We start from the raw sequence: 24192 nt of genomic DNA, 5'->3' as shown, positions 1-24192 counted from the left end.
ACAAGAAAAATAGCACAAAACCTCAAGATAATTCACTGTTAAACTTGCAAAATTGAGATCTCTGAGGAGATTGGGTTTTTTACAGAAAGTAGTTTCTCCTTAGGGATTAACTTGGCCATATTTCAGGCAATATCATATATTCAGATTGAATTTATGGTATTAAAAATGTAATTCAATTTAAATTTAATTGGAAACAAAGGGAAGAAAAGCTACCACATTATTATTCATTGATTGGAATGCCTGAAGAAACCATTCTGATCGTCTATGCTAACATTACAGGACTGTGCTTAATAATTTCTGCATCAAGCTCATAATTCATACTTGAGTAATATAGGTATTACTCTGTGTAAATCTGTTATCCTGTGTGTTCTAAAAGGACCTCTAGAGTTCTCAAGTGATGAAGCTATATTCCAAATTATTAGTGTGATCCTATTATTATTATTCATGAAGCACTCTGCAGTCCAGGCTGAAATCACTTGCTAGGCACAGTACAAGCATGTTCCAAAAACCAGTCTCTCTTTCAGGAAGATTGGTATCAAGTGGCAGACAAAATTGAGGCATATAAATTGTCTGAAGGCCAGTGGCAGAATTGGAAATATGGAGTTCTGCTTTAGTAGTATAATTGCAATCCAATTAAGTATGTTATGTTACCCCCCCCCCCCTTTTTTCTTTCTTTTTTTTTTTTTTTTTCCCCAATGTATTGACCCTTCTCTGTTTTTTTCCCATGAACTGAATTTTTCTTCCTCCTCAAAATTACGTTGCTGTCGTTCTGTTTTAAAAAGAACAACAATAACTGTATCAGAGAAGCAGTAGATTATAGGCACTCTTTGCCTATAATCTACTGCTTAAAATGGGAGGCGCTCATATTGGATAAATGCTAACCTCAAAGGTACATTCACTGGAGGCCTAACCTCTGCTGTTAATGTTGTTTGGTGAGATGTGAGCTCTGTATCTATGATAACAGAGGTGTAGCATGGCAGATTTTTACCTCCAACAGGCTTATGGCTGCATCAGAACCTGAAAGGACTTGACAAATTAGCTATGCTAAATTCTTTTCCTAGCCCCAACATAATGTCATTGCAGTGCATACTCTGCAGTATCTTGCATTGAAATATTCAAAATCTTTCACATTTTGTCTCCAGCTCATGTATCAGTCACACTGAACCAGTAACAGTTCTCTCAACAAGAAATAGTTCAGCTTAAATTGCATTTTTATAACAAAAACAAAAACCATTAATAAATCATTATATACACTACACACACACACACACACACACAAAAAAAAAAAAAAAAAAAAAAAAAAAAGGAGAGAGGAATAATCACATTTGTTTCAATTATTCATATTTGTGTGACATGAGACATGAAAAGGTTGGGAATTATTGAAACATAATAAGGCGTGACAGAAGGCAACCCAGTGCACAGGCAGCACATTCCCAGAAATGAAATTCCAGTTCTCCCCGTTGGTTATAGGCACAAGTTATGGCAGACTTTGCTCACCTCCTTTGCTCAGCTACCTTTCTCTGTCATATGGGCAGGTCTGTATGGTTTCTCCTGGAGCCATGTGTTTTGGGGCAATGACACACAGCTTTCCAACCTGCATCCCACCTCCACAGGAGACAGGACCTGTGTTTCACACACTGCCCTTGGGAATTCTCCACTGGGCATGGGTTCTTTCTTCCTTGGATCTGTCTCCGCAAAGCATGATATAGAATAGGTCGCATCTCACCGATTTATTCTTTCATGATTTCAGCTGTCACATGAATAACACATCAAACACTCCCAAAATCAACAACTCTGTGTTGGGGAGGTAGAAGGAGAAAGTGTTTTTTTATTATAAATAATCCTACAATAAATGACCAGACTAATCTTTTTTTTTTTTTTTTTTTCTTAAATTTACAGCTCTACAGGGATATTTTTGCTTTTGTTTTTGGTGTTTGTTGTTTTTGTTGCTGCTGTTGTTCTTGCTGTATTTTTCCTAATTTTATTTCGTTTGTTCCTGTGGGAAAAAAAAAAAAAAAAAAAAAAAGAAAGAAAAAAGGCCACTTAATTTTGCTATGAAAGACAAATGTTTTCTAGATTGGAACAAAGGTGAAGAAAGTGAATCTTTTACAGGAAAAAAAAATCTGTACCATGATATTTCTAAGGGACAGCACATAAGGGGTTATCATAATTACCTAAAATAATTACTTTAATGAAAATTTGAATTAATAATCACAAATGAATACAGAATGAACTTTTAATATTTCAGACTTTTAAATATGTGACCACTGCAAAGTAAAACTATGCAATATGTCACTCTGAATTGTTATTATTATGTCATAAGGAAAGGGAATATAAGATACATATATTATTAGCTAAAGTAGGTTCAATGAATATTAAAAGCAAATAAATTTGTAAAGACCTAGAGGTTAGTAAATAAGTAAAACAGTCTGCAGTAATTGTGTGTTCTGTCAAAAGCAGACCACAAAAAGCACCAGGAAGAATTCTTGGCAAATCAATCGTGTGGGTCTGAATTAAGGAGACATGTTGTGTGAGGCCACTTTACGTTGTACATTTGTATATGCATATCTATACTTATAAATAAACATATTTATTTACCTCTGTGTTTGTGCATTTGTGTATACTTCATAGAGGAGTAAAATAGGTTTTCTACTTAGTATGAAACCCATGTGCACTGAGCAGTCAATTCTGATACAATTGGTCTAATTTGTTTAAGTTACTTATGTAGGAAACTGGTAATTTTTTCAATTTCTAGCACAGTGAAGTTCTAAGCCTGGTACGTCCACATTACCTAAATTTACTTGGGAAATGAATGTTCATCTTTGGGGGAGAGTTGGGACCCTAATGAAGCTGGTCATTGCAGTGAGTCCAAGATTTCACAACCTGTGTTCAGGCCAAATTCCGCATGGTATTTTTTAATAGTTAATATCTGAGACTGAATTGAAAAGCAATTCTCCTTTAAATATAATCCATGTGGGATTTCACATGACATTTTACTAAACAGAAACCATTAACATAGTATCTTATTATACTGTAAAGCATGCCATGTATTAGAAGAGGAACTAAACATAGTTTCAGCACTTCAAATGGGGAAATGTATGAGTACTAGCAAGGGATTTCAGAACTTTCCCATTACATTCCATTGTAATCCTGTTAAACTCAGTGGAAATAAATGAACTGACCTTTAAGGTAACAGACTATGAACAGAGTATATTCCTTAACTCTTTAGAGTATTTACAGTTTTTACTTTGATTGTCCTTCCAATTAAATGTAAGAAACTTATATTCTCTCCCTCTCTATTTCTACCTCTGATCTTTGTGACATGGTGAACATAATGAAAACTGAGTTAGCACGGTCCCTTGCTTGCCTCATCTGTGGAGAATGAATGTGTATTGATCAGCAGCAGTGCTTGCAGAGGAAATGGCCTGGGACTCCAGGAAGTGTAAATCAGGTGTAAATCAATTCAAGTCAATAAAGCTATGACAACTTATACCAAATGAAAAACATAACTGTATGTTTTTTAATTATTACAAGGAAATTGGAAATTAGTGTTGAACAACAAATAGATAATAATTACAAATAGCTCAGAATCTGCTTCATCTGGCTTTCAAATTAACTTAATTAAATGTTTTTCCTTGATATTGTTGTGGCCTGGGATATACTAGCTCCTCTCCTGTCAGTGCTCATGCAAAATTACTAGGCAGGCTACAAGAGAACATTGGAATGTAATTATTCAAGATTATTTATAGATAGATAGATAGATAGATAGATAGATAGATAGATATTTAAACTGTCTTATATTTATGACATAATGAAAAAGATATTTTCTGGCATTTATAATATTTTAAATGTTCTCTAGAGTACAAAGCATATTTTTTTCTGTTATGACAAAACATAAATGAATATAAAAATAATATAATTAAGGGGAGGTTCAGGGGTATAATGCCCCTAATATTCTTGAAAATTGTATTGATGTCATGCAACCAATTCATAAAACCAGGAAAAAAATCTATTTTTTTGTATTGAAATACTACCTCTATAATTGATTGTTAATGTACTACTAAAGAACCTAAACAAAAGTGGGTTTAACTCTCTCTTTTTACAGTTTTGGTGACTGAAATCTCTTACAAATAACCAGATCTACTTTAACTACAGTGGTCTATATTCTGTATCCACTATAAATCAACAACACTTTTCATAATGAACAGTGCCTTTCAGATAAGTTGTTCATTACAAAACTGTTGAAAGTATGTGTTACTAAGAAAGAGAGAACATAATAAAATACTTGTCAAACGTAACATCCTACAAATTTTCTTCTGGGCAAGTATATAAAGGATTGTCAGAATGTCAGAATTCTTAGCTGTAGGCAAAACAAGTAGCTCTCTCTGTTAACAGCAGTGGTATACACTGTATAGGCAATCAAATATAATTGATATTTTGTTAGAATAGGAACATCTGTAAAGGATGAGCACTCTCCATTATCAGTTGCTAATCAATTTCTTCTGTAAATCTAACTTAAAGATTCTATTTCTGTTCTAACTTTAAGATGCAAACAGCTTACTATAATTAGGATGAAGTATCCACCCTAATTATTTCCTCAAACTCAATACAGTGCAGTTCCCTGGTTTACTTTCATGTCAGTGACAATTTTCTGAATGGTGTGATGGAAGTGTAGACTTTCAGAGCACATAAAAACTTTTCAAATTTGACCATGTAATGACACAATGCAGTTTCTATAAAGTAACAACAAATTGATGTTCTACAGCTTGAGATCGGTAGTGACAGTTTGAACAAGCCACAAAGTGAAAAATATTCAAACTTAAATGTCAATGAAGAAATCCTGGCCACTGCTGTAAGTTTCTGTTAGGTACTTTGGTGCCTGTGTTTAGACATTCAAGTTTGAAAATGTCTTTAACCTCCACCTATTGTATATTTACCTGTTTCAGTCAAGTTTGGCTCCAGGGGAAAAAAAAAAAAAAAAAAAAAAGTTAGCATAATGACATCAAAATCAGTCCATATACAAGATAGAGTTCATAAAAGATGTTTGTTTTGTTGTTTTTTTTTTTTTTTTCCTTCAAATTATTCCAATTAATAATAGTAACACATCAATAGAAAGAGCAGTATTGTTCCTGCAATTCAAAAGAATATCAACTGGCAAGGAAATAAAAAGAAGCAAAATAAATCTAATATAACTTTGGAGATTTGAACTTCAATTTCAATCTTTATGAACTTAATAGAGCTCTACCTTAAAGCAAATGACAAATTTTGTCCTTAATATTTTGATGAGTATCCTACTGGAACATGGCTCTAGCTTGTTACCCCATCTCTGTTAGCTGACATCAATTCCCATCTTGCAGAAATTTACTTTACCTATTTATTTGCCACAAAACAGCCTCTTCTCCCCAGCTGGTGTTGATCTCCTTTGTTCCTGTTCAAGTTTCAGCATGCTCCTTTATTTTCCTCCTGTTTGATCAGTATTCCTTTTTTTATTATTCTCATAACCATTTCCCAGAACTATTCTTTATTGAGTTTCCTTTTCTTAAATATAGATCTTCAAAATCATGCACAAAATTACTAAGGAAGTCTTAGCACAATCTTTGCACAATGTAGAATGCTTGTTCTTTTGGAAACATGAAGAAGATGCATCACAGAATTGCATTTGTCTGTTTGATGGATGGCTTAGCTTCACCATATTGAAATGAAACACCTCAGCCCTAGAAAAACTACATTTCAATATGAAAATGAAAAATAAATTATTTGTTGAGACAGAAAAAGTCTAACAGATATTTTGATTTTTGATAAAATTTTATTTTGAAGAAATATATATATATATATATATTTTTAGGCTGTTCTGTACAGAAAGACCAGATATCACCTTTTCAACTGACCTTCGAGACCACCATCACCTTTTCAACTCAGTTCTCATTAAACTCCTTATCAGTAGTTGTTTTCCCATAATAATCAGCCAACAAAATAAACCAAAACAAACAACAATGACAAAAACAAACAAACAATCAAAACAGGTAATTTCTTTTTCTTGCAATTCATAGGTATTGCCTGCAAAAGCCAGCAATAACTGTTCCCACAGGTGGATGTTATAGGATGGTCAAAAAGTGATTGTATTCTAGGCAACAACGGAAAGGAAAGGAACTCTTTCTGGTACCATTTTCTAATCTTTTTTCATTCTATGACAAGACAGACCTAGCTGGAAAGCCAGGAAAGCTGAAGAACTGCAAAGCCTCCAGTTCATGAGGAATATTTTGATATGACATGGAGCCTGAACCATTTGCTCAAGAAGAAGATACTCTGGTCTTTTGAAAATGACAAGTGAAAAAGAGGCAGGTTGTAAGAACATCAACTCTTCCTAGGAATAAATAAATCCAGTATGATAAAGGAAGAAAACTCCACGTTTTACTCTGACTATTTTTGTATGATCTTTTTAATAAAGTGTTTATTGCATTAGGTAAATGCTAAACATGGAGAAGACATAGGTCACCATGGTGAAATCGTAGAGGAAAGACTGTAATTTCTTGCATTGCCTATGTGACATTTCATTTGAAACAATTGAAAACATTATTTGAAATTATGTTTATTTACAAACACCATTATGTGCAATTAAAAGAGGGCCGTGAAAGCCATAGAATACTCTCCCAGCTTTCACAAATCCAGCATGCATATTTTCAATTCTTTTCAGGATAAACCAGCAGCCAGCTCACTCTTACAGTCTATTTATAATGCGGTGCTGTGATGTGCATTTGACTGTTGAAACATAAAGCTGTGTGTCATCACCACTCTAAAACCCTTTCAATCCACAAGCAGTAATACTCCTCAGTGCTTTGTATACTTCCCTGAACAAGAAGTCTTATGCATTAGATTCTCAACATGCCTCAGCAATGCACCTGTGAGGACAGAAAGATGTTTGGTATTGCTTTCTCCATATTCTAGAAAAAAAAAGGTGAACCTGGATTTGAGATAGAAATCTATGTAGCATGGAGGTAACTGGAGGTAGTAAATAAAGACTGCTGCATGATTAAAATATTCAGCATTTGTGTTTATTTTTAATCTTGGACACTTAGGCTGTGACTAGAGTAAAATTAAACATGGCCAGGATCATTCCCTGGCAATGAAGCCAACTGGTATAGAATGGCCCCTCTCTATACTATTAAATTCTCATTTCCACATCACAACTGCCTTTTAGGCCAGTTCTTATCTCACAGCAATGCTCAGGATTTATCTGGAGAGTTTTAACGTGTCCAGCCCAGAACCATGCAAGGGATTTTTCCAACAACTTAACAGTATAGAAAATAGAGTTCCAACGTTACTGATCTATTCAATTTCTTATCACTTTAATATATTCATTTGAATTCATTGTATATGTCAAATTTTCTCTTCTGTTTCTGATCTGCATGGGAGCTGAGAATCAGAGCTAATAATTTATTTTATTTTATTTTATTTTATTTTATTTTATTTTATTTGTGTTTTTTTTTTTTTTTTTTTTTTTTTTTTTCAGGTTAGGAAGCAAATATGTTTTGTTTTGTTTTGATTTGATTTGGTTGGTTTGTTTGTTTGTTAGGATGACCAAGGAATGGTAATAGAAATGTAGGGATTTAACATCCTTCCTTCAGACTCAAGTGCAAATAAGGATACCCAAAACCTATTGGTCAGACCAAAAGTGCATATAACTCAGTATCCTCTGACAGTGATTAGCAGCTGATACCTATAGAACAGTAAGAGAAGCAAATAGTGGTGGTTATTTATGATGTGCATTGTCATATACTGCAATAAGTAAGATATGGAGTAAAAAATTTGTTCCCTGGATAGAACAATTAATAAAGCTTGATTTTTTAATGAGAGTTGCACAACATGCCTCTGTTTGCAATATCCCAACTATGGAAGAGCTAATACCCTTACAAAGAAGCTATGTAATTTCCCAGATTCCCTAAAGCATTATCCTGTGACGCCAGCTCTCCCTTATCATCTGTGCATTGTGTCTCATTCTGTGCTATCTGTTTACAGTCTGGTACATGTTCAGCAAGAGTTAGAGATAGATATTGTGCCTTCTGTCAATGAGGATACTGGTTTTTTGTTTGTTTTCTTTTTTTTTTTTTCAGTAATGATTCTAAATAAACTTTTAATTGGCTTGTAAGCTCTGTTAAATTACATTGTGATTTATCAATAAATTTAAAAGAACTTGGAAAGAAATTGACTGGCAGAGGAGCAGATGGACTGTAATTCAAACAATCTTCTTAAAAAAGGTTAATAAGACATTACCAGCAAGTTTCTATTTTAGATATACTTATCCTTTTCCATTATCTACATACATACAGAAATACTGATTTATGGGTTCTTCTATTTACATACTATCCATTAGGTTTAGTATGTGTAAAAAGGGCTCATCACAACTTTAAAAATAACGTGACTTTAATCCAATAGATAATCAATTTAACATAAAACATAAAATAGAAAGAGGAGGCAGCTATTATTTTCACTTTTCCTGACAGGATGAAAGCTGAATTAATAATCTGCCATGTCTGGTATTTGGGAGAGGCAGTAATAGGGTCACATGTGTTCTGTCAAGTAAGTTTTCTTGCAGTTACCACTAATATATCTAGCCATCTCAATAAATGAAAGCAACTGTCATCCCCCAGTACTCCAATATCACTGTAGCGAGTGGCAAAACTCCTACTGACTTTAAAACTATCTGAATTTTTGAATATTTTTAAAACTTGTTTTTCAGCAAGTAGTGATGTTGCAGGACCATGCTAGCTTTACCTGTCCCCAGCAGTGGCAAATGCAAATGCAAATATAGAAACCTGGAAGATGTTATGGTGTGCTTTAATAAATCTGGATTATCAGAGGATGAGGACTAGCAAATGCATCACAGAAAGCACAGAAGGGCTGCCAGCTGCTTAAATTACAGCCTTACAGTTACACTTTGTTTATAGTTTGAAGCACAGCCTTGACTGTTGCCTTGAGAAAAACTCCAAAGGAAACACTTACTAACATAACCTTTACATTAGTATCTACCTGTTTTCCCAGGCAATTCTATATCCATATGTAGCTAATACATTAGATCGTCTAATTTTTATTCACCACATAACTGACTCATTTAAATGCATATGAAATTAGCATCTGCACTTACTGTTGTATTTCTAAAACCAAAATAATATAAATACCTGACACACACTCTTCATATTCAAACCAAATAAATTATCATATTTTTCTGAACTAATAGAACAGTGATATAACATCTATGGGATTACAATACAAAACCCAAGGATCCTTGACTCTAAGTATTGACTCTAAGACTTAATCACAGATCATCCATTAGGCAAATTTCTCAGCCCTAATTTTCCCTCCTTGCATTTCTACAGAGCTAAACACCATAATTTAGTTAATGGAATAGATTTTTGAGATAGGGGGATTACAGTGAAGAAAAGGAACTCTTCTTGCTCACATTGGAAAACACTCTAAATGGAAGCCAAATTCATATTCCTTCAGAGAAATACACCTTGTACATAATCACAAAATATAACCCTATTGTAAGATGAAGCATTACTAGTATGAATATATAAAACTAAAAACCTTAGCAGGAATGCTTTGACCAGTACAAACATTTTACATTAGCTGCACAATGATTTTTTTTTTTTTCATCCTGACAAAGTTGCTTTAATAGACTGCACAGTTGCCACCTCATTTACTTATTCACTCAGCTGAAATGAAGAAGAGAAATATTTTAAAGGCCAGTAAACTCTGAAAATATGCTTTACTAAATTTATTGCTGATTTAAATTAAATGAAATTTAAGAAGCATCATGTGTCCTGGTTTGATATCTATTCACTATTACACCATGCACATGGTTAAAAATAGAACTTTTCCTGTCAGAGGTATTATCACATGAGCACACTAGATTACCTCTTTTTCAGTCCTCATGGAAACACATTATCAGAACCAGGTACCACTACTTCACTGCTTAGTGTGTCCTCGGAAGAATATACAGTAAATTCTATTTCTGTGACCTTTTCAGTATTCTGTTTTGACTGACTGTCCATTCTAGTCACAGGTTGCTGAGGTTACAAATAGAAGAGGATAGGAATGGCAAGCAAATCAAATTATAGAATACTAAAAAGGTCATACTAGTACCATTTATATTACCCTTCACAGAACAGATGAGGCAGGAAAAGTTACCTCTCCCTCACAACAAAAACTGTAATGGATTCGGTAAACAGCAGGAATGACAAATTCATGTTTATGTCAAATAGTTGTGCTGTAAAGGAATAGCTATAATATTTAATGACCACATCTGGGACTGTTGTCCTGTTATACTTAAAACTGAAGTCTCTCAGAACTTCTATTTTTTTTTTTTTGCAATAGTATAATTCATTTCAGAAATAAACTTTAATAAAATCGCCCTAAAAGAATTTACAAAATAATGTTCAGTGAAAAAATATCATACCTATATCAACAACTATTTCCATCTGTATTTTATACATGTTGCAGGAGCATTTATTTTATCACATTAAATATTCCCTTCCCTTCCCTTCCCTTCCCTTCCCTTCCCTTCCCTTCCCTTCCCTTCCCTTCCCTTCCCTTCCCTTCCCTTCCCTTCCCTTCCCTTCCCTTCCCTTCCCTTCCCTTCCCTTCCCTTCCCTTCCCTTCCCTTCCCTTCCCTTCCCTTCCCTTCCCTTCCCTTCCCTTCCCTTCCCTTCCCTTCCCTTCCCTTCCCTTCCCTTCCCTTTCCTTTTTCTTTCTTTTCTTTTCTTTTCTTTTCTTTTCTTTTCTTTTCTTTTCTTTTCTTTTCTTTTCTTTTCTTTTCTTTTCTTTTCTTTTCTTTTCTTTTCTTTTCTTTTCTTTTCTTTTCTTTTCTTTTCTTTTCTTTTCTTTTCTTTTCTTTTTCTTTTCTCTTCTCTTCTCTTCTCTTCTCTTCTCTTCTCTTCTCTTCTCTTCTCTTCTCTTCTCTTCTCTTCTCTTCTCTTCTCTTCTCTTCTCTTCTCTTCTCTTCTCTTCTCTTCTCTTCTCTTCTCTTCTCTTCTCTTCTTCTCTTCTTTTCTCTTCTTCTCTTCTTTTCTCTTCTTTTCTCTTCTTTTCTCTTCTTTTCTTCTCTGATAGCCAATGATTCTTAGAATTTCAAAAATCTCTGCAAAATATCTAAACTTTTCTAACATACTCTAGGATTGATGTCTATCAGTACTTTTATTTAGGATTTAGTATCCAGTTGGTGAGTCATTAATCCTACTTGCACTCTTCTATGCTAACCTAATTTTGAAACGGGTTTCAAAATGTTTAGGTGGTGCAATACTAAAGATAAAATATATTCTAAATTCTGTAACAGACGCAGTGGTGTGGGAGGTGTCTTGCATTTCTTGTGCACCATATCATTAATAATTTTCTTATTATACAATACCTAACATCACAGGAGCAAAACCTGACTTTGAAATTATTGTTGTATTCATTAAGCTTTTTCTTTTTATCAAAAGGTCATCGAAGTGATCTATTTAAATTAGCTGCCCACACTAAATTTTGTGTTCTAATAAAATGGTGATCAGACAGCTGTGGAACCGAAGTCTGATATGACTGGCAACTAAACAGTTCTGAAGAGGACAGATCATAAAATCAAAGAATCATAAAATGGCTTAGGTTGGAAGGGAGCTGAAAGATCATCTAGTTCCAACCCCCCTGCCATTGGCAGAGATGCTACTCACTAGATCAAGTTGCCCAAGGCCTCATCCAGCTTGGCTTTGAACACCTCCAGGGATGGGGCATTCACAACCACTCTGGGTGACCTGTTCCAGTGCCTCACCACCCTCTGAGTGAAGAATTTCCTCCTAACCTCTAATCTAAATCTGGCAGAGCAGAGGGGCAGAATCACCTCCCTCGACCTGCTGGCAGCTCCTCTTTTGATGCAGCCCAGGTTGCAGTTGGCCATCTGGGCTGCAAGCATGCACTGTTAAGATATAACAATCACTTGAAGAAGAGGAAGAAGAGGAAGAAGAGGAAGAAGAGGAAGAGGAAGAGGAAGAGGAAGAGGAAGAGGAAGAGGAAGAGGAAGAGGAAGAGGAAGAGGAAGAGGAAGAGGAAGAGGAAGAGGAAGAGGAAGAGGAAGAGGAAGAGGAAGAGGAAGAAGGGGAAGGGGAAGGGGAAGGGGAAGGGGAAGGGGAAGGGGAAGGGGAAGGGGAAGGGGAAGGAGAAGGAGAAGGAGAAGGAGAAGGAGAAGGAGAAGGAGAAGGAGAAGGAGAAGGAGAAGGAGAAGGAGAAGGAGAAGGAGAAGGAGAAGGAGAAGGAGAAGGAGAAGGAGAAGGAGAAGGAGAAGGAGAAGGAGAAGGAGAAGGAGAAGGAGAAGGAGAAGGAGAAGGAGAAGGAAGGAAGGGAAGGGAAGGGAAGGGAAGAAGGGAAGGGAAGGAAGGGAAGGGAAGGGAAGGGAAGGGAAGGGAAGGGAAGGGAAGGGAAGGGAAGGGAAGGGAAGGGAAGGGAAGGGAAGGGAAGGGAAGGGAAGGGAAGGGAAGGGAAGGGAAGGGAAGGGAAGGGAAGGGAAGGGAAGGGAAGGGAAGGGAAGGGAAGGGAAGGGAAGGGAAGGGAAGGGAGAAAGGAAGGAAGGAAGGAAGGAAGGAAGGAAGGAAGGAAGGAAGGAAGGAAGGAAGGAAGGAAGGAAGGAAGGAAGGAAGGAAGGAAGGAAGGAAGGAAGGAAGGAAGGAAGAAAGAAAGAAAGAAAGAAAGAAAGAAAGAAAGAAAGAAAAGAAAGAAAGAAAGAAAGAAAGAAAGAAAGAAAGAAAGAAAGAAAGAAAGAAAGAAAGAAAGAAAGAAAGAAAGAAAGAAAAAGAAAAGTGATGGGAAGGGGAAGGGGAAGGGGAAGGGGAAGGGGAAGGGGAAGGGGAAGGGGAAGGGGAAGGGGAAGGGGAAGGGGAAGGGGAAGGGGAAGGGGAAGGGGAAGGGGAAGGGGAAGGGGAAGGGGAAGGGAAAAGAAAAATAGCAGTGCTTGTTCAACAGGTTCAAACTGGAATCAGAGAAGGAAACTATCTAAATGTTGGTTGTACCTGCCTTTTCAAATGCCACAATCCAGCCATTTTTGAATTCATAAAAAAAAAGCTAATCTTGGAAAATTATATTTTCTCTTGATTATCATGCAATTGTCTTAAAATTAGATCCCCTCTCAGGTAAAATGTCACTGGAAATAATTTCATTATAATAAGAATTGTAACTTTCACAGAAAGTTTCAGATTTTAGACAATGTTTTTAATAAAACTTCAGTAATGCTGATGTCACAGAAAATAAATAACCATGCTGACATGGAAGTAAGGTGAAACAGAAGATCGAAAAACACCGATGTGACTATTAGACTTCACAAGAAAATTAAGGTCATAAGTCAACACCTGGCACTCCTGCTTAAACACCTCTTGTTTACTGGAAGCTCCCACTGAGTTAGATTAGAATTAGGGCATTGCACATTTCTCTGAGATTTACCATCTTGAAACGGATGCCTGCATCTCTGGGTTACATTTCTGCTTCCCAATTTCCTTTTCAAGCAGGTAGGAAGGTTAATACTCACCACAATATAAATGCTGTCTCCAGATGCGCACCCACTATTTTACATGTCAAACTTACCTAACCACTACCAGTAAAGGACATGTTTTAGAGCAAATGCCACGATCCTACATTCATTCCAGTGTGTCTTGACTAATGTGCAGTCTTTGTTAATAAATGTATGTCTTCTAGCTCTAGAGAAACAAGGATATAGAGATTTGGGGATTACAGTTTGGGTTCCTTAAACCACCAATGAAATCACATAAAATTCCTGCAGGGATGCAAAGAAATGCAATGTGCTCACTATTCAGAAAGCAGAGCATGCTTTTCTGTCTGTATGAAGCATCAAAGCAAGGAGTTCGGTTTTGCCTCACTTTAGTGTACTTCTTCCTCTCTCCAGTAAGCTCTGGAAAGATGTAAAGCTGACTCCTATTGAAGAATGGATATAGAAAACCAGTATTATATTTAGTTGAAACATTTAATTGAGGTGTTTTTTTAAGATGTCATTGTCCATATGGGAGGGATGACTGGGGTTTAAAGACTTTGACATCCATACTGCCCCATTATGCTATCCTTGCATTTAAAAGGTTTTTGTTAAAATCCAATGAAGCTGGAAAATGAGAGAAATAACATAAAATAATAATGTATTGTACAATTCTTTACCAATTTCAGAGGCCATTTGAAATTATATTGTTCAGTTTGTATGTATATTTGAAAGTCCCACGGTTATTTCGTAAAATAAAATACACAGTAAGGGGGGGGGGGGGGGGGGGGGGGAAGAAATGAAGATACAGCTTTTCAAGGCTTTTGTTTATACATTCACATAATCTTATCCCCTTAAGGAAAACAAGTTTTTCTTCTGTCTAACATTTTAGTATTCTCAGGTTCATGTGAATTTCTGTAAATAAAAAGTATTGGTGCTCCTAATGTTTTGTCATTTTGTCTTTGTTGTTTTCCTTTTTGTCTTGGCATTCTGTATTTTATTCTCATTCCCCTTGTCTCCACTCCACTTGCTTGTGACCATTATCTATTTCTATCAAAATGAATTATAGGCTCTTCTTACTCTTGTGTAAGAACAGAATATCCCAGTGCAGCTGCAATGCCAGATCACAATATCACAGAATTATTTGGGTTGGAAGGGACCTTAGAGATTACCTAGTTCCACCCCCCACCTCCCACACACCCCTCCTCCATAAGTAGAGACACCTCTCACCAGACCAGGTTGCCCAAAACCCCATCCAGCCTGGCCTTGAACACTTCCAGGAATAGGGCATCCGTATATTCTCTGGTTAATCCATTCTAGTACCTTACCATCCTCCTAGTGAAGATTTTCTTCCTTACATCTAAACTAAACCTACCCTCCTTTTTTTTTTTTTTTTTTTTAATATTTATTTCTGTTACATATTACCCTACTTGCTGATAAAGAAATAGTTCCTTTCCATCTTTCAGGATCACTTTGAGCCCTTTTGCACATACTCCTCTTTTTACCTAACTAGGAATACATCCCCCTATCAGCTTTAGGCAAGCTGGACAGGTTTCTGGGAAGAATGGGAGGTAGAGAGCCATTCCCTCATTCCTGGGCATCCCTTAGCAAATGGGATTTAGCAGCAAAACAGTTGCTGGGTAGAACCAACCTGTCTCCAGATGGCAGTTTTCTCACACAGTACACAGTATATAAAGAAGACTAGGGGAAAAAAACAAAAACAAAAACAAAACAAACAAACAAAAAAAAACCACTCTAACTCCCACTTTCTCTTTGCAGAATGAGAATTCCAGTCATTGTTTTTTCTTTCATGTTTGTTCTTGTTTTAGCAGTGCTTTTTTTCTTTCCTTTTTATTTTTTTTAATTCTATTCTTCTCTCTTTTGTCTCCATTTCATTCTTATATTTTAATTCTACTTTTTTCCACTTCCTCTTGCTTTTCTTACTTCTTTTATTCTTTCAGTTTTTATTCTTAATGTCTTTTATTTAATTTAATGGGTCCTCTAAATATTATTTTTACATTTTTGATGATAAGCTGTTTTTACAGTTTTAAGTGATCTTATAAAATATTACTATGGAAATTGTTTTTTGGAATATGTTTTATGGAATATGTTTTTTTTTTTTTTTTTTTTTTTTTTTTTGTCTCTAATTTAAATTAGCTCTTCCTAAAACTTAGAAAGATAATTTATTTTTATACTTGTCAAATTTTATAATTAATTATTTCCTAAATATAATGCCAATAAGATAGTTTTCATAAACAACTCAGACTTCCTAAAGAACATGGACAATAAAATTCCTCAAAAACCTTTCAGATTTTACCTAGACCTTTATACTAGCTGCTATCTCCCCCCGCTCCCCAAAATCAAATTGTGTCACCTCTTTAATTCTTAATAAGGTATTAAGATATTTGTGTACTTGAGACCTTGGACACAGATATATCTATACTAAAGGAAGTATTCTGCAACATTTAGCTTTTTTGTTTGTTTGTTTGCAGTTGTATTGATAAAAATAAAGATTTCATACACATAGTTACCTTCAGTTTTACTGTGTGATATCAGACTCTATAAGCAAGTACTTTAGTCCTTTAAGGTTCAGTAGCAAAATAGCCTGAAATTGATATTCTTAACTACTTGCAGTTAGGTTCTGATCTGTGGGAAATTCATGATCAGCACACTGCTATTTTTCATCCCATTCCAATATACTCTAGACAGCTTTTAGAAAGTAAACCATAACACACATAAAAAGAGATAGGGCTGCAGTAATAATTAAAAAAATGATTGGAGAATGGACAGTATGTAAAATTCCCATCCTTTTTGAATGTAAACAGTGTGTTTAAGTCATCTTCAGTACCACAACAATATTACAGCAATCTACAAAATGTATTACCTTTACTTTACAATGTAAAATGTCATGGTGCATGAGAGATCAGAAAAGAGTCTCAAGGTGAAGCCTGTAATAGTTGTGAAGATAAATCTGGGCAGATTTGTAAATAGGAAAATAAAAAGAGCCAGTTCTACTCCTGCCCTTAAAAAAAATAAAAATAAAAATGGAGTCATTTCCAGAAAAAAAAATCAACTTTTTCAAGTAGAGTAATCAAAGTAGGCGTAATCGTTGTTTCCACAGAATATGATAAAAAAAAAAAAAAAAAAAAAAAAAAAAAAAAGAGGGAGAGGAGAGGAGAGGAGAGGAGAGGAGAGGAGAGGAGAGGAGAGGAGAGGAGAGGAGAGGAGAGGAGAGGAGAGGAGAGGAGAGGAGAGGAGAGGAGAGGAGAGGAGAGGAGAGGAGAGGAGAGGAGAGGAGAGGAGAGGAGAGGAGAGGAGAGGAGAGGAAGGAAGGAAGGAAGGAAGGAAGGAAGGAAGGAAGGAAGGAAGGAAGGAAGGAAGGAAGGAAACACTGCCTACAACCACACTGACAATAGGTAATGGGTACTGAATGTTCTTTCTCTTTCTGTGTTAATGTAATTGTGTTTTTCCCTAATGAAATCTAAGTTACATGGAGATCAAACACCAGTTCAAATATAAATGTTACCCATTTAATATGAGAAAATCATTAAATTTAGTTTGCGTATGCCAAAGTAAAAGGCAAAACTTGTGCTGTAAAGCATGACACTCTGAAAAAGAAACCTCATTTTCCTCTGATTTCTGTTGTGAGCAGGAGTTGTAAAAATGTATGTCCCTTTGGCTTATGTTTTTCTCTAAAAGCTGACAGTAAAAGTTCATGAGGGCCAATGAACCCTGCTTTAGCTCTATTGACAACAGGGAGCTTGCACCACAGAAGAATTCAGACCTTGAAGTTAATCAAAGCTACACGTGCATATCAAAGAGAGACCCCCTTAAGCATAGTGCTGAAGAAGAAGTGTGCTCAACTATAATGGCATTATAAAGCTAAGCTGTCAAAACAGTCGCCCCACTGACTGACGTGAAATATTAGGTTGGTGGGATAAATCACATCTTATGCTTAATTCTCTGGTAAATTGCATTAGAGGTGTACAGTGTGGGAGCAGAGAATGCACACTGAGTAAAAAGCCTTTTTCTATCACTTAATTTCCTGGAATACTGAAAACAGTTCTTTGAAATTTGCTGGTGTGTGAAATTCTCATATCTACATGATACTATGGCCCATTACAAAAAAAGCAACTCATTATCACATCACAAAGTATCCAGAAGAAAACCATCATCTTCTTGCCGTGCACACAACCACCCCATTTGTTTAGACATATTTTAAGGCAACACTTCTGAGTCAATGTCTGGAAATGTTTCTAAATGAATGACCACCAATTTTGCACAAAGGGTTCTGAAGGGGCAGCCAAGCTGGAATAAAACAAAATGTTTTGAACAGTCTGCAGAGATTTGTCAAGCCAATGTGTGCAGTTTAACCAAGGTCAGTTTTACCCCCCTCTACCTTTTTTTTTTTTTCTTATTTTTTTTTTTTTTTTCCCCCCTACCATTATTTCATCATCTTTCAGTAATAAGGTCTGACTACCCTGGAAAGGGTTCAGAAACCAAAACTGAGGTTTCTCACCATGTCTGTTGTTGGAGTGAAACAAGCATCTTTTTCAGCCCTACATGGTTCTACTGTTTGTGAAAGCCCATGTTTAAGACTTTGTCATCTCATGGGTATTTTACTTGAGCTTGTTCTAAGAATAGCAAAAAGTGAGTCATGTTCAGGGCACAGTAGGTCCTAAAACGGAAGTGGTAAGCCCAACAGTTTAAGAATAAAAATAAGAAGAGGAGAGAGAGAACTTTATGACCCTGAGGATCACCAGCATACACATCAAAAAGTGCCATTAAAATTCCAGACTCCCAGTTGTCATGTGGCTTAAATTCTTTGCATGTTTTCCTTTTTATTTCATTGTTTGCTGTTGCTCTAGCTCTGCTTTATTTGTTGTTTTTTTTTTTTTTTTCTCACTACTTGCAATAAATATCAGGACCCGAATCAGCAGCATGTGATGCTTCAACTTCTGCTCTGTAAATTTCATGCTATGTATAGGACAATGACTAAAGCTGACAAATGTTTTCTAAGTTGTCACATGTAATCATACAGCTTCATACACTGATCTCTCTCTCTCTCTCTCTATATATATATATATATTTTTTTTTTTCCTAAGGACTGTGGCAACAGATGTTAATGTGATATAAATGAACATGCCAATTTTCTCACACCTGTGATGACAAGTGTCAGGGAAGTTTACTTGGGTTTGACATGCTATCTGACCTCTACCTGTCGCTCTCTGTTATATCAAGTTACTACTGTACTTCCATAGCAAGGTTTCTAGATCCTATTATAGTGTAAATATGGTATATTTCTTAAGAAAGATTAAAAATGTCTCCTGTTTTGCTTTCTCTTAAAACAATATCTATGATTCTATGATTCTATAATACTACAAATTCTATCTGTCACTGGGAAATATTATTTTTTTTCAAGGGCATGACATATGAACATAAAAGTCCAAGTGACTTACTTAAATTTCATCACATAAAACTTTTTGTTTGTTTGTTTTAAGCAGACACCTATTAATGGTGTTGAAACATCAGCTTCACAAACAGAATGCTAGCTAAGTCAGCAGTCAATATTTAAATTCACTATTGAGGATTTAACATACCAGGTTCCATGCATACTAGCACAATTTCAGGACTGTTTTAAAACAATCCTTCCTGTTGCAGGAATTTGACTGATTAGAACAGTGATGATATTTAATGGGAAAAAGATCAAACGTTTTTTTTTTGTTTGTTTGTTTTTTCTCCACAGTGATTTGAACTGTTCCTGGAAGCAAAAGTTTCTTCACTATGGTGAAGGTTTTTGTGTACTCCTTGATAAGCCTACTAAGACAAAGAGTGCATCTCTGGAAATGGCTCACAGTTTCAGCCTGTTGGTCTTAATAGGTAAATGGCTCAGAACCCATTCATAGTTCCCCAGAAATTAAAGCATAGCAGTGCTAAGAAGTTAACTGAAAAAGAGCAAAATGATATCTGAGAAACTAGAATAATATTTTTTAAAGTTTATAAAGAAATTTCGAAAACTTTTCTTATTAGAGTATTATAAAAGCTGTAATCTCAGTTGCAGAGTCTCTGTTTCAAAAGAAATTACTAATGTATCAAACACACAGCAGGTTAGAAGGAACACTAGCATGGATAAGGAAAAGGGAGTTTTTGTTCTCTCTTGGGACTTTTTAAATGGAATTTTAAAGCATTTGGTATGTGTTCCCTCTTTTCCTTCAAGAAGTGTTCACCTTGTATTTATTTGTTTGTTTATTTATGTCAGGAAAAGTTTTCTTTTGAATAAGTGCTAGATACTAGGATTTTCAAATTCCCCTTTGTGAACTGTTGTCGCTAGAGATGGCAGTATCAGCAACTCCAGTTATGCACATACACATCAGTGTTCAACTGCCAGGGAGACATTTAGGGTCCACTTTGCTGTGGATCATATGCAACCGTATGGGAATGAGTACTGTTCATTTTGTATGTTCAGAAGAGACCTTGGGGGGCATAATTAGTGCTGTTAATTTTGAAAGTTGGAAAACAATTGCGGTAAAGGGAAGCACCTAAGTATAACAGCATGCAGTCTGTGTTTGATGATGTGCTTATCCAGCAGCATAAGTTAGAAGCTCAGGTGCAAGATAAAGTACTGGGTTTTTGTGTGGCCTGACTCAGATGCAGAAATCCACTACATATGCTGCTGGAAGACAGACTCTTTTATTTAAGAAAGAGCTAGCAAAGTGACTAGCATGTAGCATCATGACTGCATAATTTAGTGGCTCTGTTAGGAATAAATAATGAAGATATATTCAAGAATAAATGCCAGCCTGTAAAACTTTTATAGGTTTTTGAAAGATACTGATCTCAGCCTGGCTTCCATGCATGAAGTGGTACTGCTGGTTTACTATGATACGAGTGCATGACTTTATCCTGCGCGCATCTTTGAAAATGCATGGCACTCTGTACTGTGCTTTCCACAGCTGTAAGATCATTATGAGATTGGATTGACTGACAGGATTTTTTAAATCTGTAAAACATTAACCATGTTTTGTTTTGGTTAGATGTGACTGGAGCCCCTTAGTACAATGAGCGTTAGTGACCACACAGAGCCAAACACAGCTACTGTTTTTACATGCAGAAGTCTCTGTGTATATCAAGTCATCACAGAGTGAAGAACACAGCAGGCAATTAGCAGTTCTAGTTCTTGGCTAGTAGATTAATTATGCTGCCATCTAAGCATATTCTGCAAAATATACTGCGGTACCTATGAAATTATTTAGGAAAAAATTTGGTCCCAGAGATTCAGGATAAATGTCTGAGTTTCCCAAACATTTTTTTTTTTTTTCCAGTTTACTTTCCTCTAAAACTTCTGCTGTTTGGAGGAAAAAAGGGAATAACAATATAAAATACAGTTCTATTCAGGGTCTCCCACTGAGCTTGTCACCTTGGATGCCTTGAAGTAGATCATGTAATAGGACTGGCACTTTTAAATCTGTCTCTCTTGTGAGATTCTTTTAAATGCTAGGTGTGTGGTTTATTTTCCTCTGCTGTGTCTGTTGTTTGTAGCTAGCTTGGTCTATCTTCTGTTTGGATTTTGTTGTTGTTGTTGTTGTTGATGTTGTTTGTGTGTGTGTTTTGTTTGTTTGTTTTTGCCTTTTGTTTAGTTTTGTATCCAAATTTCACTTCTAATTTATTTCTGTATAGCTGTAGATCTCCAGTGCTGCCTGAGGACATAAAAAGATGATACAGTACCATTAGTGCATTAATGTACAATAATACTGAGCTTATGGTATCAAAGTAATCCTCATTGATTGGTGTCTCCAAAGACAAGAGACAGAGAATAACAATATTAAGCAGTACAGTTTGCCTCCAGCAGGTCTTTAGCCCTTACTACACTGCCAGGGACCACCTCAGTAGCTGTATTTTGGGCAGCAAGGACATCAATAGCCTGCTTATTCAGAGGAAAGTTGCTTGCTTTTCTGTGCCTAGATAGGAATTGCCCATGATGACAGGCCATAGATTGTACTGATTACATTAAAACAAAGTACTGCATGCAGTTAGTTTATCTATCTGTCTATCTATCTATCTATCTGTCTGTCTATCTATTTTCCTTACTTGTTGATTCATTTATATTATTCATGTCTAGATATTATTTTTGCTTTCCCTTTATCCCTCTATTTTTGTCCTTCTCTCAGCCCACAAGAAATTCTTTTAATTATAGCTGCAATAGAGGACACAACAGTAGCAAGAATAACCGTAATATATTGAACATCTGTAGCTTTTGATGAAAGATGAAAACTAACAAAAAAAAAAAAAAAAAGGAAAAAGAAAAAAAAAAAAAACTCATTCTTTCCTGATAGTGTGTGATCTTGAAGGAAGTGCTTACCTAGACATTTTAATAAGCAAAGAAGACAATAGAACCTACATAATTTTAGAGAAACTAGACAATAGAAGTCCAATTTCAACAACAGCACCACACCAGGAGCAAAACTCTAGGGAAACTGGCTAACAACAATTTGTACAACATGTCAGGGAGCAGCAGGACCAGCTACATCAGTGAGTTCAGGGAGCTAGGAGACAGGGATGACAGCACTGCTGGCAGTGCCTTCACCCACACAGGACACAGACCCTCAGTGCCCCAGAGAGGAGAGTGCAACAAATTCAGTGACAGTACCAGTGTAAGCCACAGCCCTGTGACTGTTGGGTAAGTCCAGAGAGATAAGGCAGGTCATAAGTCAAGAAAGAAGGTAGGGGTCAACAACAGCAAGGACCGAAACATAAATGCAGCTCCCAAGCAAAGGGTGACAGATTTCCTTGCAAAGATCAAAAAAAAAAAAAAAAAAAAAATTGTATTTCTTGAAACCATGTTGACTAATTTTAAAATTACATTTTACACTTCTAACTCTTTTGTATTAGAGTCTTTAATTTCAACTTCCACTATTCTGCACTGTTTTCATTATTTTTACATTACTGATGTTGATACATGTATACAGAATTCTGGGTAATCCTTTTTGCCAATCTAATATAAGAATTGTGACAGTTTTACAGGATTTGTAAAAACCAGCACCAGTGCATGAAGCTAGGGAGGACTCATGTATAAGCTGTCTAGTTGTCTGGCAAGTCTAAGAGCAACTAAGCCAACAGAGTGTAGAGGGGTATGTTCCAACATTAGACTCTCTATTACCTTCAGTAGGCTTTAATCTTTTCATCATGCCTTCCTTCCATTCACAGTTTTATCTACATGTAAGTGATGACTTACTAATTTCTCTTAGGAAGCCAAGTTCTGGTGTTGACTTTCAGCACCTGCCTTTCAGTCTGCACTGGGAAGTTATCTACTTCTGTATTATATTCAGTCCATTTCATCTGGTATCCTTTCTATGGGTTCCCTAAAAGTTTAAAGTTAAGAAAAGTTTCATAAGTCATTTCAAAAGATGACTGCTTTGTTTCTAGAAGCAGTGTCATTTCATCTGCCTGGCAGAAGCCAGAAGTATTTTAGTGATGTCTCAAAATTCCTGATTGGAGCACATAAATAAAGGCACACTCCGAAATTCTTGTATAAGGGTTCCTTATCATGCTGGGTCATTTCTAGTGGGAGCCATGGTTTGGAATTTAAATTACCTAATAGGCAGATCATGACTAGCAGAGTTACTTCTTCATTGGGATACTGTATTTTGAGATGCTTCCTTTACCAGCTTTCCCTTCAAGCATATTTATCTCTCTGTCAATGACTGAGTGCCTAGACTTCATAATTCACATGGCAAATTCAGAGGATGATAGCCTCTGTGCACAACTAATACTGTATACACTGACTAAAATTCTTGCCTCATAAAATCTTTTAAGAATAACCAACATCTAAAGGATCCTTTCATTTCTGTTTTTCTTGAAGCATGTTTCATGCTTCAAGAGGTCTGTGCCCTCTTTCTTTTTTCAGATGTCATGGAAAGAAACTAGCATACATGTACTTCCATTGTAACAAACATCTTTCCTTTCTCCTTCCAAGCTTTCAGAATTTCAGATAGCTTCTAGAGATTCATATAGCTTTCTGTAGGTTTGCTACGTTACTAGGCCAGATCACAATTACACGTCTGTCATCTCACCATATGAAGATGACTGCTTGTTCCATCCTAATTATACATAGTCTGATGAGTCTTCTTTAGACTTTTCTCCATGACAAGTGTGCAGCCCTTAAAAAAACGCGGTGGGGCGACTGCTGTGATAAAGGAGAAGGGAATACAGTTTACTGCATTTTTCCTTTTTGTATCCTTGTTTGGTGCTCTAAAAGCTTTCATCTGTTATCTCAGGTCATTTCATATCCTTGATGTCCTGATTATTTCTGGGATAGATTTTTTATCCTGTTGCTCTGCACCCAATGCTGTCGAGTCTTGTACCTGAATTGGTTGTAGAGGGTTCATCTTTTATCTCCTGGGAGATTAATTTTTTAGCTCCAGACATTCTAAATGATTTGTCTTCCTGACTGATGGGCTGAGAGGTGATTCAGAACTGGCAGATAGCTGGACTTCCTGATGAAGAAACTGCTCTTACTTCAAAGCCTGATTCTTCCCATTCAGATTGGAAGCTTGAGAGTAACTATACAAAGACAAAAATATGTACTGATTAAGCAAGAGACTATTGAGAAACAAATAAGCCAAATCTAAAATCAGTAATCTGATTTTAATAAACATACTACTGTTATGAATTTACAGTTAGTAATTTTGCAT

This window comes from Aythya ferina (assembly GCF_964211825.1).
Source record: "Aythya ferina genome assembly, chromosome: 2".
Lineage (NCBI taxonomy): Eukaryota > Metazoa > Chordata > Aves > Anseriformes > Anatidae > Aythya > Aythya ferina.
This window is presented reverse-complemented; position numbering follows the sequence as displayed.